Here is a 15,411-nt window from a genome sequence, read left to right as displayed (position 1 = left end):
CATTCTGAGTAATGCCCACATATGGGGTGGGGGGGGGGGTTTCTGTACTTGGGAGAAATTACATAACAAATTTTAAAGAGAACCCGTCATGCAAAATAACCCCCTAAACTAAATATATTTTCATAAACTGCCATTAGAGAGCATTGCCTCTATCCCTTCATTGTCCCTCTACATGCCTGTAAACCTAAGCAATGAGGTCCTAAAGTTGTATGCAAATGTCCTGTGAAATGTCCAATGAGTCATTAGCATATTCAAGCTGTTCATGAGTGGGAGGCACAGCCACACCCCCAGTGCATGACTGACAGCTGCTCCATGTGCTTGCTGGTGGCCACGCCCCCTGCAGCCGGTGTGTGTGTATAGGAGAGATACAACAGCTCCAGGCAGCCATGTTATAGCAGAACATGTCAGGTACTTGTGTAGCTGATGTCTGTGTATCACACATATGTATTAGGAGGATGCAACATATGATGCAGATACACTAGCCATGCTTTACTATACATTACACACAGACATGAGCAGGGGGAGGAGAGGGGAGGGGTAACAGGGGTGACATCACTGCCTCAGACCATGTGACCAACCTCATTAACATAATAAAGAAAAGATGATTTTACAATGATTAATGTATGAAATGACTAGATAAAGGCTGGGATGGGATCCTTGTGAGCTGCTCCAACAGGTAGTGGTGACAGGACAAGTGACACAGGCCTGATGACAGGTGTCCTTTAAGATGAGTTTTCTCTTTATCTTTTGGAAATGTGCAAATTTTAGGGCTAAATAAATGTACAACCAACAAACCAAACCATTCTCAATTTCACCTCAATTTTGATTTAATTTACTATGAAGATCTCAAGGGGTTAACAAACTTCCTAAAAGTTGTTTCTGATAGTTTGAGTGGTACAGATTTGAAAATGGGTTGATACATAGGGGGTTTTTAAATGTTAAATATTTAAAAATTTCATTCAGAATTATAGTCAATTATGAAAATACAGAAAACTGATGTTCGATTTGTGAGCCGCGTGCCACGAAAATAAAATTATTCAGACATTTCAAAAATGATGAAAAATGTAAAGTAAATGTAAATGTATCTGCCTGAAAACACAATGATTTCGGATCTAGAAAAAGGCAAATTCATAATTTTTTCGGGGTTATTTTGTAAATAAACTCAAATCTTATCAGCAAAAATTGACCACACTACAATGAAGTACAACAGGTGAGGGAAAAAAAACCCCATCTCGCTTTGATAAGTAACAGTGTTCAAAAGCTATAAACCATATGAAGTGACGCATGCCAGAAAACAAAAAATGGGGCTACGTCCTAAAGAGGTTAAAGTCCCTAAAACACCTCACTTACACACACATCCCTAATAATCTGTACAATGAATCTGAAACATAACTGCATCTACACAATGAACATCAAAAACAAAAAACAAAAAAAAAAAACGCGGAATAGAACAACTCACAAAAAATAATAACTAAGCCCTCTGTCAAGTGAAAAAAACCAGACATTTAACCTCTGGTAATAGAATACATATATTATAGTTTCACAGTATGGTGAACGGCGCCCAAAAATATGCAAAAAAACAAAAAACAAAAACAAGAATCAATTACTTTCTTTTCCTCCATGCAGAAAACATTAATACATTCTCATCAATAAGATATTGAAGTACTTCGCATCTTGCAAAAAATAGACCCTCACATGTCCACAATTTATATAGCCTGTGCAATGTGATATTGCAAATTGGCTCCAAATGGCGTTCCTGCTGCAGTATCTACCATATGACATGTAAACATAGGGCATGACACAGGAAGCAGTTGGTTCCCCGTCACTGCAGCAGCTGGAACCTGTAAATACAGCCACAACTCCAATTCAACTAGAATTGGCTCCATGCCCTAATTTTATGCAGAGCCAAACAGGGGCTGATCAATAATAATTCCTATCCAACCTCTTTAAACGGTCTCGTTTGTTGAAGAGGCAAAACAAAATGCAAGCAAATGATTGATGAGGAAGTACAATACAAAGTATACGCACCTATAAGGCGTGATGCATCACAGCTATGTGCAGGGCCAATACACATCGGTTTTCTGTTTCTCTATCTGCAAAAGATAAATGAAGCATATATCAAGCTAAGAAAATTATGGGATCATAGGTCAAACATACAGCACCAGGCGGTGACACCCATGTAGACAAAAGGTACCAACTGTTACATAGCAGATTGTTATTTCTTTTGAAAGCATCTAGAGCAGTGGTTCTCAACCTTTATAATGCTGTGACCCTACAATACAGTTCCTTATGTTGCGGTGACCCCAAACCATGTACAAGAATACTGTATTCGTGCCAAAAAAAATGCAATAAAATCGTGGCTCCGATGGCTCTAGGCGACCCCTGTGTTTTGGTCGCTCGACCCCCACAAGGGTCGCGACCCACAGATCTAGAGATAAAATTTCTGACTAGACTAGAATAAAATATTTGGGAATTTAAACTTTCAACACTTTACATCCTTCAATAGTCTCTAGTCCCAACTATTACTGAGCAATTCAACACCATTAGTTCTGACAACTAATATGCTAATCAGGTGGCAGAGCCCGGTTGTTTGCTCCAACCTAGGACTGCCCATCTGAAACATTACGTTTTCAATGTAGTTAAATCAAAAATGTCCAATGTGGTGTGCAAGACCGAAGTTACTTTCATCGATGACTAATCGTGTGGTTAGGAAAAATTAGACAACAAATATGTACAGAGCGTCTTAATAACATACTAAATGCACTATGAAAACTAAAATATCGCTGATAAAACAATCTGAAAACCTGCAGGTTTTTCATTACATTTTCTAAAAAGTCATTTATAAGAAAAAACACCCAACACATCCAGGCATAGCAAGAAGAATTGATATGCAAGACTTGCAAGAATATTTAAACAGATGAATTCTCAAGATCGAACCCCTTAGATTCAGCAACGTGGGATTTTTAAATGAAAAACTTCTCCGGCATATACATCACAAGGCTAAGACCTAGCATAGTTTTGAGAAAAACATACAAACATTCAGCAGTTAATGTTTGTAGATTTTTTTTTTTTTTTTTTTTTTTTTTAGAAAGTACGAGGCATGGGGCAGGAACGACCGCAACCCTCCATGCCCATATGACAAGAAGTTCACATAGGTCGCAATTTCTTGCATTGTGTAAGAATTTGCAATTTTAGTGCTTCCACGTCACAAAACTGACCTGTGTGTTTTGAGGTATAGTTGGTATGCTAGCCATATTATAAAAAAAGGAGGAGGTGTGGTATTAGACTAGATCTTCCCTTTCCTTAATCTTGCTGTGACCAAGTCTTTGGTGCCCGAATGTCCAGGTCAACTTAGGCAGTAATGTTATGCTCTTCTTTAAACGATGATAACTTTGGAACAGCTTTACATTTCATAATCATTCTTTATTGTTTGTTATTTTCAAAATGTGATACTTAAATGTGATAGGATATTTTTATAACATTTATAAAAAATAAGATTCTTAAATATGCGCAGGATAACAAGATAACACACCTTCTCTAATTCACCATTAACAAAAAATGCAGCAGTTCACAGATATAATTTCTAGCCATCTCTATCAGCCATGGTGTCTACAATTTTTTTCCCCCCTCGATACAACCATAAATTTTCTGACTATGGTCGGATTCTTCTCATGAATAGCTTCTCTTGTGTGCATGTTGCAGTGCTCTCTGCCTCCTGCCCCTGCATTACAAGACCAGCGCAGACACAGGCAGTGTGCTGAGACTTACTCTACAAGCTACAAACAGATAAGCAGATTTGACTGTGTATTTAATTAGGTGAGTTAGCAGAGCTGACAGTGTCATTGTGTTTTATATCCATCTCAAGGATCTCATCTCTGATCGGTCTCATCTCTCTTTTTCAGATTCTAGTAGAACACTAAATAAAAATTGTAGATAAACCTTGTACCCTGATAATCTAAGCACATTGTCAGCACACAGCATCTCATAGCACAGAGGAATCATGAAGTGCTTAGAGTTCTCTGGATAATGGGACCAAAAACAGCAATAAAAATGACTAAAATTGAAAAGCGAAAAGTTACAAAAATTATTTTATTGTATAAATAAAGGACACATATCATGAGATTCACTGATGGTAGATAATAACCCACCTCCCCTTCTCATCCTCCTGTGCTGAAACCCTTGTTCTGAGCTGGAACTTTGTCTGAGGGCTTTGCAGAGCCTCTTTCGGCTCTTCCGGGAGTCAACATGTTCACGCCCCCACTCCTGCATTGTCCCATCTGGAATGGCTGTGATGTACAAGGGAGAACCACATGCCAGATATTGTCCTATTCATCACCCATTTCCCTTACTTCCCCCACACACAACTTAATTAGCCTAATGGAGCTAGCTAGAGCGTTATCCAACTCTACAAAAGCTGCTCAGTAGGGGGTAGCTATTAATTAATACCTTTTTACCTTTTGCAGCCAAAGCGTCTCCAAAAGGCTTGAGCAAAATCCCCCCCCCCTCCATTTTCAAACAGTATTCCATGAGTCAAAACTTTTGGGCCAATAAGTTGGTTATGGAGTTATGGTCCATCTCAGCCCAAGGGGAACTACATTTTTGGATTGGTTATCGTCAGGGGATCACAGTGCCCCAATTCCCAAGGTTCTAGCACCCCTGGGTCCAGAGATATACATGTCCCGGGATGGGACCAAAGAAAATGGGTCAGGTTTGGCATCAATGCAATCCAGGGATTCACCCAGATTGAATGATACCAGAACCCAGACCCTATGACTTCCCCTTGAGAAGCTAGGACTTCTCCAAGTTTCTGGACTTACCAGGCAGGATAGACCTACGAGCCTTCCTGGGGGTGTGAAAAGGGGTGTCTGCACCTAATATAATCAGAACACCCCTGATGCTTTTGTCTGGGAAACCATTTACCATCAAGAGCAGAGGAAAGATCTTAAGGTGTGGACTATCAGGTTCCATTAGTCCCACACATAAGGTAGCTAACTTGAACTGCTGATACTTGTAGTGCTATCTTTGTATTTTGTACTCTGTTCAACTTTTTATACAGCTATTTGTCTAGTGTGCCCTTAAGGCAATTAAATATTAAAATTCAACCTGCATTGCTCTTTTATCGTCCGTGCTTCCACAGCTTATATAATCCTGTTATGGACCGGGCTCATATTAAAGAAGAACTGGTGCCAACTTATTAGGTTTATAAGGTTCTGTTGTTTCACTGAGACTAGCAAGAGGGATCTTATAGCTATTCAGGGCTGGGATTTATTATTATGCCATATTTGGAATTTGTGTGGACAACTTTAAATCACTTCCTGACCCTCTCAGAACCCGAGCGTTCCGGGAGTGTCTAAAAAAGCATAACTAAGTGACCTTGCAAACCCTTTACAGAGTTTCCAGAGTCTGTAATGTTAAATATGCTATGATTATGACTATACATTTCTTGTGCAGCTGGTTGGGTAGTACTGTATACGGTTTTAGAGTATGAATTATTACATAAAAATAGTAATAGACTCTGCAATGCATTTTGGGTAGCGTGTTTCATGTTCATAAATTTCAATCTCAAATTGCCCCAACATTCTGAAAAGCATTTGTGGCTTTCTACTGCACTTAAAATATTGTATACTCATAACATCAAGTTACCTCGGTGCTACTTAAAAAGGAAAAGCCACATCAGAGGGGAGCCTTAAGAATTCCAGCTCTCTCACATACTTAGTACAGGTTGCAAACCAATACAGACCACTGGTTGGACGACTGCTCCCAATCCAAGCTTTACAAACAGGTTTCATGTTTAAATCAAAAGGCGTCACCAAGTAATTTTCAGCCATTTGTATGTTAAGGCCTATAGCCCATAAATGCGTGTGATGCGATTTACCAATAAGCTTGCCTGAATGTCCGGCCCGGACACTTAAAATACCAGAACTGAACTCAGCATGACAGTTCAGTTCTGGGCCGGCTATTCAGGCTCAACATTCATGCAAGCTGAAGAGGCATGCGAGTAAATCACACTTGCTCGTGAGCAAAAGGCCTAAGGCAGAACATATTCTCCAACCAGGCAAGTAATACCTCATTCTCTCTAGCTGTACTATGTCATTTGTTTGACTCCCAGATTTCATAATTTTGTGACACAGTTGTTTCATTGAATAAAGGTGGAGCTGTGTAAGCAATCCATATATAAAGTGTGAGTCACAAAACGATATCACATCCCCATTTCCAGTCACTGCATGCTAGAAGGAAATAGCCTAGAGAGAGGATTGGCATTTCTGAAGTCAAACTGTGGTCTACATTTCCAGGTATGAAGTCATAGAATGGCTCAGAATCATTCTGTTCAATAAGAAACCAGTCCTGCACCAGTCTCTTCAGGTTGGCAGCCATTTATACATGCAGGATCACAATTAAATCAGAACATGGAGGACAAAGTGATTCGAAATGATAGTTTATTTCATCACAAATAAGAGAAAGGTTGATCAGTGGAGTAGAAGGAGCTGTTGAAAAGATAACCATGTTTGTACAAAACTGTAGTATTTTACAACGGTTGATAGAGTTAATGCAAACTCACTTTAAATCTTTTCATATAGACGTTGAAACAATTACCATTACATACTTAAATCCAAATATTGTAAACAAAGAAACCTCATTCTGCATTCTATTAGAATAGGGCTGTGTAACCCTTTAGCAGTTAAAAACACCACACACTCAAAAATGTTGCGATGTACGATTTACGTTCATAACTTACACATATCCCCAATTCCTTTCTTCTCTATTCGTTAACAAGCCATTTCAATATCTTCTAAAAGGAGACTTGGCAGAGCCGGAAGTTTCAAGGTCTGGTCGGAACGATTTGTCTGCATATTTTTCCAGCTACTAAGCTTTGTTCTAGAAGTGATTAATTTCCTTTTAAAGGACTACATGCATTAGATTAACACTTGCAAGGCTGGGAAAGCAAGTAAAAGTGGAAAAAGATTATAAAGTCGGCCAGAAAAATGCTATTCACGCACATAAGCCCCTTAACACAACAGCCTTTTTTTTTTTTCGTTTTTTGCTTCTGTTTTTCACTCACTGCTTTCCAAATTCCAAAAACTTTTTTTTATTCTTCTGACTACAGGGACTTATGAGGGCTTGTTCTCTGCTCAACATATCGAGCATATTGGTGTCGGCAAATATCCTTTGCCTCTGTACTGGAAAAAATTCCAAATCAAGTGAAATTGCCAAGATAATAAATAATAATAATAATAATAATAATAATAATAATTCCTTTATTTATATAGCTCACACAGATTATGCAGGCTTCATAGAACTTGCCAAATCGGTCCCTATCCCCAATGGGGCTCACAATCTAATCATTCTACCAGTATGTTTTGTTGTGTGGGAGGAAACTGGAGGACCCAGAGGAAACCCACGCAAACATGGAGAGAACATACAAACTTTCTGCAGATGTTGACCCTGGGACTTGAACCCAGGTTCCCAGCGCTGCAAGACTGTAATGCTAACCACTAAGCTGTGCTGCCCTATCTATAAATTCCTTGTATGATCAACAAGACACTAAATGTATATGGTTATGTTATGTCATAAAAGTGAATACAATTTTTGTGCCGCCATAGTCTAACATCTTTCTGTACTGTGGTATACCGGGCTATACAAGTTGACATTGTTTAAAGGGACTAGCTCACTTTGAGAACTCTATCTTTGCAAGAAGAAAAAAACGGTTATTGATGGTCCTGCATATAGAGACATCACTAAGAAGATCTCCTGAAGGAGACGGCATTCAGAGCTCCCCACCTTGATTTCAGTGTTAAACTCTCCTCATCAACTTTATACAAGCAATTTACAGATGACTTCAAAGTTGATTTTCTGGATGCCGCACTAGACCATGAAAGAAACTAAAACTAGGAGTTACGCTGCTTCACAATATTCTGGTTTATTAGGCCAAAGATGGGAAACCATGTATTTAATGTAAGGAAAGGGACCTTGACATTTGGAACCTAGTTGAGTACTTTAGGTCATATACAACACAGTAAAGAGTTCTATGGCTGGGAGCTTAGGCACAGTTAATAAGGAACTAAGAACATTATTTGTAAATTATAATCATCTTTTGACCAAATACGACATATCAGAGGTCAGCTTATATATATTACCACAATTTCTCCGCCAACAGAACAGTTTTTTTTAGAGCAGTGTCTTCCAGTGTAGACATCAGCTGTACTGGCAATAGGGCCAGAGGAAGTCTGGCCACTCCCAAGACTTCTTATTGTTTGAACAGACAAAGTGAAAAACAAGTAACTGTATGATCTTGATGTAACAGTTTCATTAGAAAACAGTGCGTCACAGAATAATGAGGAGTGTAGTCATTTCTTCACACCTTGATTACAGCATCATTCTATTATCTTCACCGTTGCCTTACAACTTATGTGTCCCGGGTGATGTAATGAAAGAAGAATCATCTGCTCTTCACAAAACAAATGTCTGACAACTGACCTGACGTTTGGACAGCGAGTGGATGTCTCTGTACTCCCTTACTTTAACCTTTGCATTCCTTTACCAGTCTTTTTGCTAGTCTTTTCATAGCAATCCAGCACATTACCAGAAAACCTCAGCCACACAACATTCACTCTGTGGTGACAAATCACAAGAAGCAATAGATTTGGTTAGCAACGTAAAAACTGGGCAATAGTGGGGCCTTCAAGAACCAGCTGTGGTAACACTACCCAAACCAGAAAACTAGCATGTACCTAGCTGCCATACAGTTTTTCTGGCATACACCCCACACATGATGCACAAAAAAAATTATAAAGAGCTATACATATATCTTAATAAATGTTGAGTATCTCAGTGCAACTGATAATTTAACCAAATGAATTACATGCCAGTCTCTATATCTCTGAAGTTCATATTTCTGACTTTTATCAAGCAACCAAGAAGCACATAAAAAACACCAAGTATACACAGATACAAAATAGACCCATACAAGACAAGGGCCCTACAAGAGATAATCAATAATACTGGAACCCCTCATTAGCAAAATAACATGCAGACAACATATTATGTTGCCGACCACACAATGAATGCTATAGACAAACACCAAAACAGACAGACAGACAATGAGGAACTATGAATAATTATGGAACAAAAAGCATCACAATAGAACCTCCAGATAGAAGTCAATTCTCCATACTAAAATAACATGAAAAGCAGCAAGAATATAGCAACAAGTTTATTAGGAGCACTGTATCAAGTCATAAGGTAACACATGTACTTTTAACATTATTGCAAACGCTCTGCTCCTCCGGCCCTCCCCCCTCCCTCTGTCCACCAGAAGCCGCCCCTCAGGAACTATTGCACTTCATTTGCATAAAGTTTAAAAGTAAAATTTTGTACCATTTAATTTTACAGAGCTTCTAATAAACATGCTACTTTTTCACACTGATAGGAGCTACACAACAGTGCAAATCATGCACGCCACTCAAGATGACTGGTAGTCTTCCCTTAATAGCTGGGCACAGGTGCAGCTGTTCAGTACATGCCATCAATACAAGACCACCAGTGAGGCCCATATGGAGTACAAAAATATCCCATTTATGGGGAAAGTATGTAAAATTAGTAGAAAGTAGATCTGCGATCTGTGAGCCACCAGGAAGTAGGACCAGGTGGTAAGCAGTTTCATTATTTTTATCTTAACAATCCTTTATGTTTATGGTGTGGTCATTATCACATTATCAACTGGTGTACTTGGACCCAGAAGAACATCTTCATATAAGATAACATTAAAGGCTAATCTTTAACAGACAGGAGGTGGGGAGTGTGCAGTGACTCAGCAGACAATACTATATGCTGCAAATTGTGTGAAAACACAAAGGTAAACCTTTCTGTGACATGTTTGTACCGTCATAACCAATGAAGCAGAAAAGCCACATTACTTTTTTTTTTTTTTCTTTCAAATAACTTAGATATTTAATTCAGCTGCAATCATTGAAATTTACTGGCATGCAGAATGAGCGCTGCAAATTTAATTCTGCGCTCAAAGTCTGCAACCATATCAAGACATTTCCTTTTTCACAGACCAAAATAGAACAGTTTATCTAAATGAAAACAAAGTGAATATTCAGTCGGAGCCAGACAAAGACCAGACCTCTGTGTTTTGGAGATTTAGATTTTCTTTTTCATGTATTTCTACAGGAAAATGGTTCTCATATTATTATATATATTCCCTTTTATTATATAAATTCAATATGGCAGGGAATAGAGAGTTCATATGTAGTTTGGAGCTCAAATCATAAGAGACAGTAATTTGGTTCCTGTGATGAAGTTGATCTAGAGGAGATGCTGAGAAGACTCTTAGGAGTTTAGCTGCTATGAATACTTGCAGTAACACAATATGACTGCAGAGAATATTTTACAAGCAAGTTACAGAGGAGGTTGTGACCCAAGCGAATCAAAAAAGGGACTTTCACCAGCTTTTACAACACTATCAGCACCCTCAGATAGGTTCACAAATATTCTTTCTACCATTCCCTCTTTTACACCAAAACTCTGTTTTTACTCTCATCCTGACCTGGAAAATTTTAATGTAAAAAAAGGAATATTAGAAAAGTTATTTCATATTCTACCTGTTGGCCTATGTAACCTCTTAGGCTATGTTCATACCTCATCTTTGCAGTCCATTGTAAACATGCACGTTTGGACAATTACATCACTGGAGAAACACCCACACATACATACACTCCGCGGAAGCGGGGGAAGGATGCCATACAGTGGCATCTGTCCCCCATTGCCTCTAATGGCCACGCCACCGCTGAGAATATACTGCCCTTTCCAGCAAAATGAGAAAAACACGCAAGGTACTGTATACTGAGTAGACAAAGGCAAAAAATATGCCTTATTTTGCCAATTTAGCTCTATTGCTCCAAGTAGAAATACTCACCTTGCAAATAAAAAAAACCCTTCACATTTGAAATTCCAAGTCCCTCATGTCAAGCTTAGCCATTTCAATGTCCTGTCAGCTCCCCTATACCACCATGCTGCATTTTCACTTCCTAATTAAATGGCTCCGTTCCCGATTTAGGTCACAATCCTGGGATAAATCTTCTCCTTACCAGTTCCTTACCCAGACAGGTGGAAGCTCCCTGTGCCCAGCTTCTTTGCAACTGTAAACAGGGGCACAGATCAGACTGACTACGGCACGGGACATCAGCAGCGCCGGAGGAGGGGAGCCCGCCCCAGCCCATCACTTATTTATCTCGGATAACCCTTTTTAATAGCAAATTGAAGCAATTATAGTACTTGATGATACGACTGACCAGGCCACGCCCGATACACAGACTGACCACCTATATTAGACTATGACTGCCACCCATAGACCTAGCTTACACTGTTGCCGATGATGCCTGAATAGAACACAAATTTATACACAAACGTACATGGTAATGCTATGGTTGAGGAGACAAGTGATAAGAAACAGAACAATCAAGAGAATAAGAAAAGTGAGAATTTTGACCTCAAGGTGTTGTATAAATTTAAAAGGAGTTATGTTGGAAGTTGAGCATGAAAGGAAAAAAAAAAAAAAGTTCTGTTTCCTGAAGGCCATTTTAGGCAGTGTCCCCATGTTGTTAAAGCTGCTGTGCAAGTGGATGTTTTAGTCATCAACAAACTTTGTTAAACTCAAATTGATTAACATTCAATTTTTAGCATCATAAATGTACACCATTTTCTTTATATGGCTGTTGGGGAAGGCAGTGGAGATGGTGATCGTGTGTATATGCACAAACAAGAAAAGGAAGTCAACATAAAAAAACATTCAGCATATATGAACACCGAAAGCTTCGACAACGAAAAGGAAACGCAAGTTCTCAGACTTTAGATACAGCTTCCCCCATTATTAATAAATGATTAAAGTCATCTATTTTTAGAACAGAAAAGAAAAAGTATCCGGCAGGAGGTGAATAGGTGAAGCCAACCCTATTCACAACCACCTAGACTGTTTAGTAAACATAGCCTCTAATACTTTGAAGAGTGATGTGGCAGCACAAGGAGGCATTAACAGCAAATAGACGCTAACATAACTGAGAAAAGCAAACAGAAGAAGCCGTGTGTATATGCAAGCTCAACATTTCTCAGTATCATGTGTCAAGTCTACACCATACGCAAGAAGGGATTTTTGTTTTCCCACCCATCAATGGATGGTGTCTTAAGTAGATGTTACAAATTTTAGCAACTGGGGAGTTATGTAGCCAGATTTGTAATGTATAACCTCTACATAAAGCGTAATAAAAACTGCCATCTTCGCAATAACCAACAAGTGCCAGAGACCCCAGTACTACGTTTGGACTAAAAGCAGAACATTACCACACTAATGTGCCACTCCACTCCATTCACTAAATAGACTATCATATACAGAAGGTCTAACAGAGTTAAAACTACAGAGACTTTAGTGTTATGAAAATTCTTAGACCAGGAAAGTAGCCAATTAGCACTAGTGAACTACTTAGATGCCACAGTCCCTGCCCAGAGGCAGAGTGAATTACTTTACACAGTACATGATGATCTTATGGTACCATCTTCACTGCAGGAGGCCTAATAAGGCATCCAGGTCTGTCCTTAGAACAAGTCTATTAGAAATTGTTCCCTGGCAAGGAAATTGTTAGTCAAATTGTTAAAAAAAAGGTCTATGCTAAAGATTTAATTACAAATAAATAAATAAATAAACAAACCTATTTGGTATACTTTGATCTATATTCAACCCCCAGAGTAAGGCTGAAATGTATTCTAAAATTATTAAAAAAAAAAAAAATTCTGTTCATTTGTCACCTGTGGTCGACTAACATCTAATAGGCACCAATCGCAGCTGGTAGTGTAGCTGTATGTTTAATAAAAATAACTAAATAAAAAAAGTATTCATACCATGCCTATGGAAAATCCCCAAACTCTACCAATCCTGTTCGCTGAATGTTATCATTTCACACAACTGGAACAATGTATATTTTTATAGGTCATGGTTCAAGTTTGTGCTACAAAATTAGTTCTGAGCAGGTTGCTACCATGTACATCATATTCAATAAATCTGCGAGGGTCCCTTGTCAAGAAGGACCTGGGTGTACTAGTAGATCATAAATTAAATGACATTGCACGCTGTTAATCAGCTGCCACCAAAGCCAGCAGAATATAGTCGTACATCAAGAGTGGTATGGATTCTCAGGATAGGGATATAATATTACCAGAGGGTACAATGAAGAGCCAGGAAAAAAAAAAAAAATATTACATCACGCCTAGAGAACAACAAGTTTAATTTTCACAGGAGACAAAGGTTTGTGTTTTTTTCCCCCACTGTGAATCTCTCTATCCTAAGAGAACTTTAAAGGTCTAGTTGCCTTTTTACGTCAAAATACCATAGTTATGCCATAATATAAAATTGCATTCCTTTACATTCCATTGCTCATCCACAACCTTCCCTTTCCTTCTTTGGTTAAACTTGGACATCTTTTTCAACAGTAATAACTATGTAACCAGGTGGACACACCTGGCCAAATCACAGTCATGCCTAGTTGCTGGGGATGTAAAGCTGCTGGATTGGCAGCTCTGCCGCCAATCAAGGGACATGTCTGGGTTTGGCAGAGCTGCCAAACAGAGTATGCCTAACCTACTTATATACCCACTCATTGGGGTTGCTCAATGAAGTGGCTCAATGAAGTTTCACAATATGGACACAGTTTTTCTCTGAAATGCTACACAGTGAAGTTTGGCTGCTATTCACTTCCAATAGGTCACTCGTTTATTCTTAAGTAATTTGTTATCTATTCAATTATCAAAACTGAACCCAGATGATGGATACCACAGATTTGGAAGAAATTTTAAAAAGTAACCAAAAGAAAGACCATTTAGGCAACCTTCACATGGACGTTGTGGGGATGGATTTACGTCCACCTAGATGCCCGGCTGTGGTATGGAGAGAACACGTGTGCCACTGTACCACTTGGAAAGGACAGGGATGAGCAACGTGTGGCTGTAGGAGCATACATCCATGTAAAACTAGCCTTCTACTATAAGGAAATACAGAAACTGAAGCGGAACAGCCCAGTTTTCATAGAAATCTCCAACACTTCAGTTCAGAACCATTTACAATACACTCTGTAGCCACATAATGTAATGAATTGAAAATTATTCTTGAACCAAGATCCTTTAGGGAATACAAGAATTCCACCACATCTAAAGGGTACAATACAAAGCATACTTTCCATTCCAAGCTGACCATGAAGGTTTACAATATGGATACAGTATTTCTCTGAAATGCTACACAGTGCAATTTGGCTGCTATTCACTTCCAATAGGTCACTCGTTTATTCTTAAGTAATTTGTTATCTATTCAATTATCAAAACTGAACCCAGATGATGGATATCACAGATCAAAAGCAAAAAGTTGTCTTGAAACTTGAGGACAATAGTCTGGTAAATGAATAAAGAAATATTTGGAACTGCAGAAGAAACTAGATTTTTGATAGGTTTTAGAAAACTTTAAGAACTTAGTACCATCATGTTAACATTAAAGCCACATGTTCGATGTAAACTATAAACTGTTGCCAAATACTTATACACAAGACCGCCCTTTTTCCAAAGAATTCCAATTCTTTTTCACGGAACTCATGCTATGCTACCTTAAATGAACTACTGCTTTCAATTTCAATAAATGACTTCTCAACAAAATGTAAAATCCTAGTACAGGAATTAATGCAGGAATGGTGTAGCGGCAGCCCATCATTAGCAATTAATTCTTAAAAAAAAAAAAAAATACAGAAAAATGTGAGCCACTGGATCTGATCTGTACTGTGGACCACAGTAAGGAGTTCCATCTTTATTTTTACTTCGAAAATAAATTTAAAGTACATAAAATTCTTATTTACCTAAATACACAGATATGTTCTATCCAATACATGCAATGTATACATCAACCACTCAGGGAAATGGTGCTAAGGAATCTCTATAGTAGCTTTTACATAATACAATTTTTCATTGAAGCACCATTTATGAACCGATACACGTGGAATTCTTTACAATCGTGACAACTTCATTTTGAATAGTTGTGTCGCTAAAAGGAATGGCAAAGGCAACACATCAAAATAACAGTAAGTAAACCAAGTCATATCGCTGATCCAGTTACTGGCCTATAGCAAACTACAGCAAGTGTCATAATTATTTGAACTCAGTAAAGCTTCAGAGGATTAGATATAGTTTCAAAACTGCCACAATGAAACAACAACTTATCTAGTCTAGTCTAGTCCCTTTTAACCACCATGTAAGGCAGCTCCCTTGACATCAACTAGGACTTTCAGGAAGCCTAATGACATGATGTGGAATTACTAACAAACCAGTATACCTATTCCAGAAGGAACATATTCTCAGCTCAAATTCCCCTCTGTATATGTA

At 38.5% G+C, this 15,411-nt stretch overlaps 1 protein-coding gene across 2 annotated transcripts in view; it reads right to left on the bottom strand.

Annotated features, from left to right (window-relative positions):
• LUZP1 (leucine zipper protein 1) overlaps positions 1–15,411 on the bottom strand; it is a 67,906-nt gene that overhangs the window by 30,468 nt on the left and 22,027 nt on the right. For both annotated transcript variants that reach the window (XM_072136701.1, XM_072136702.1), the window contains exon 2: positions 2,029–2,093. The gene's annotated coding sequence lies outside the window, so the exon portion shown is untranslated. The remainder of the gene's footprint in view (positions 1–2,028; positions 2,094–15,411) is intronic.

The sequence above is a fragment of the Engystomops pustulosus genome, chromosome 2 (assembly GCF_040894005.1).
Source record: "Engystomops pustulosus chromosome 2, aEngPut4.maternal, whole genome shotgun sequence".
In the NCBI taxonomy this organism is placed as follows: domain Eukaryota; kingdom Metazoa; phylum Chordata; class Amphibia; order Anura; family Leptodactylidae; genus Engystomops; species Engystomops pustulosus.
The sequence above is the reverse complement of the archived record's forward strand: the minus strand, read 5'-3'. Positions and strand labels throughout refer to the sequence as shown.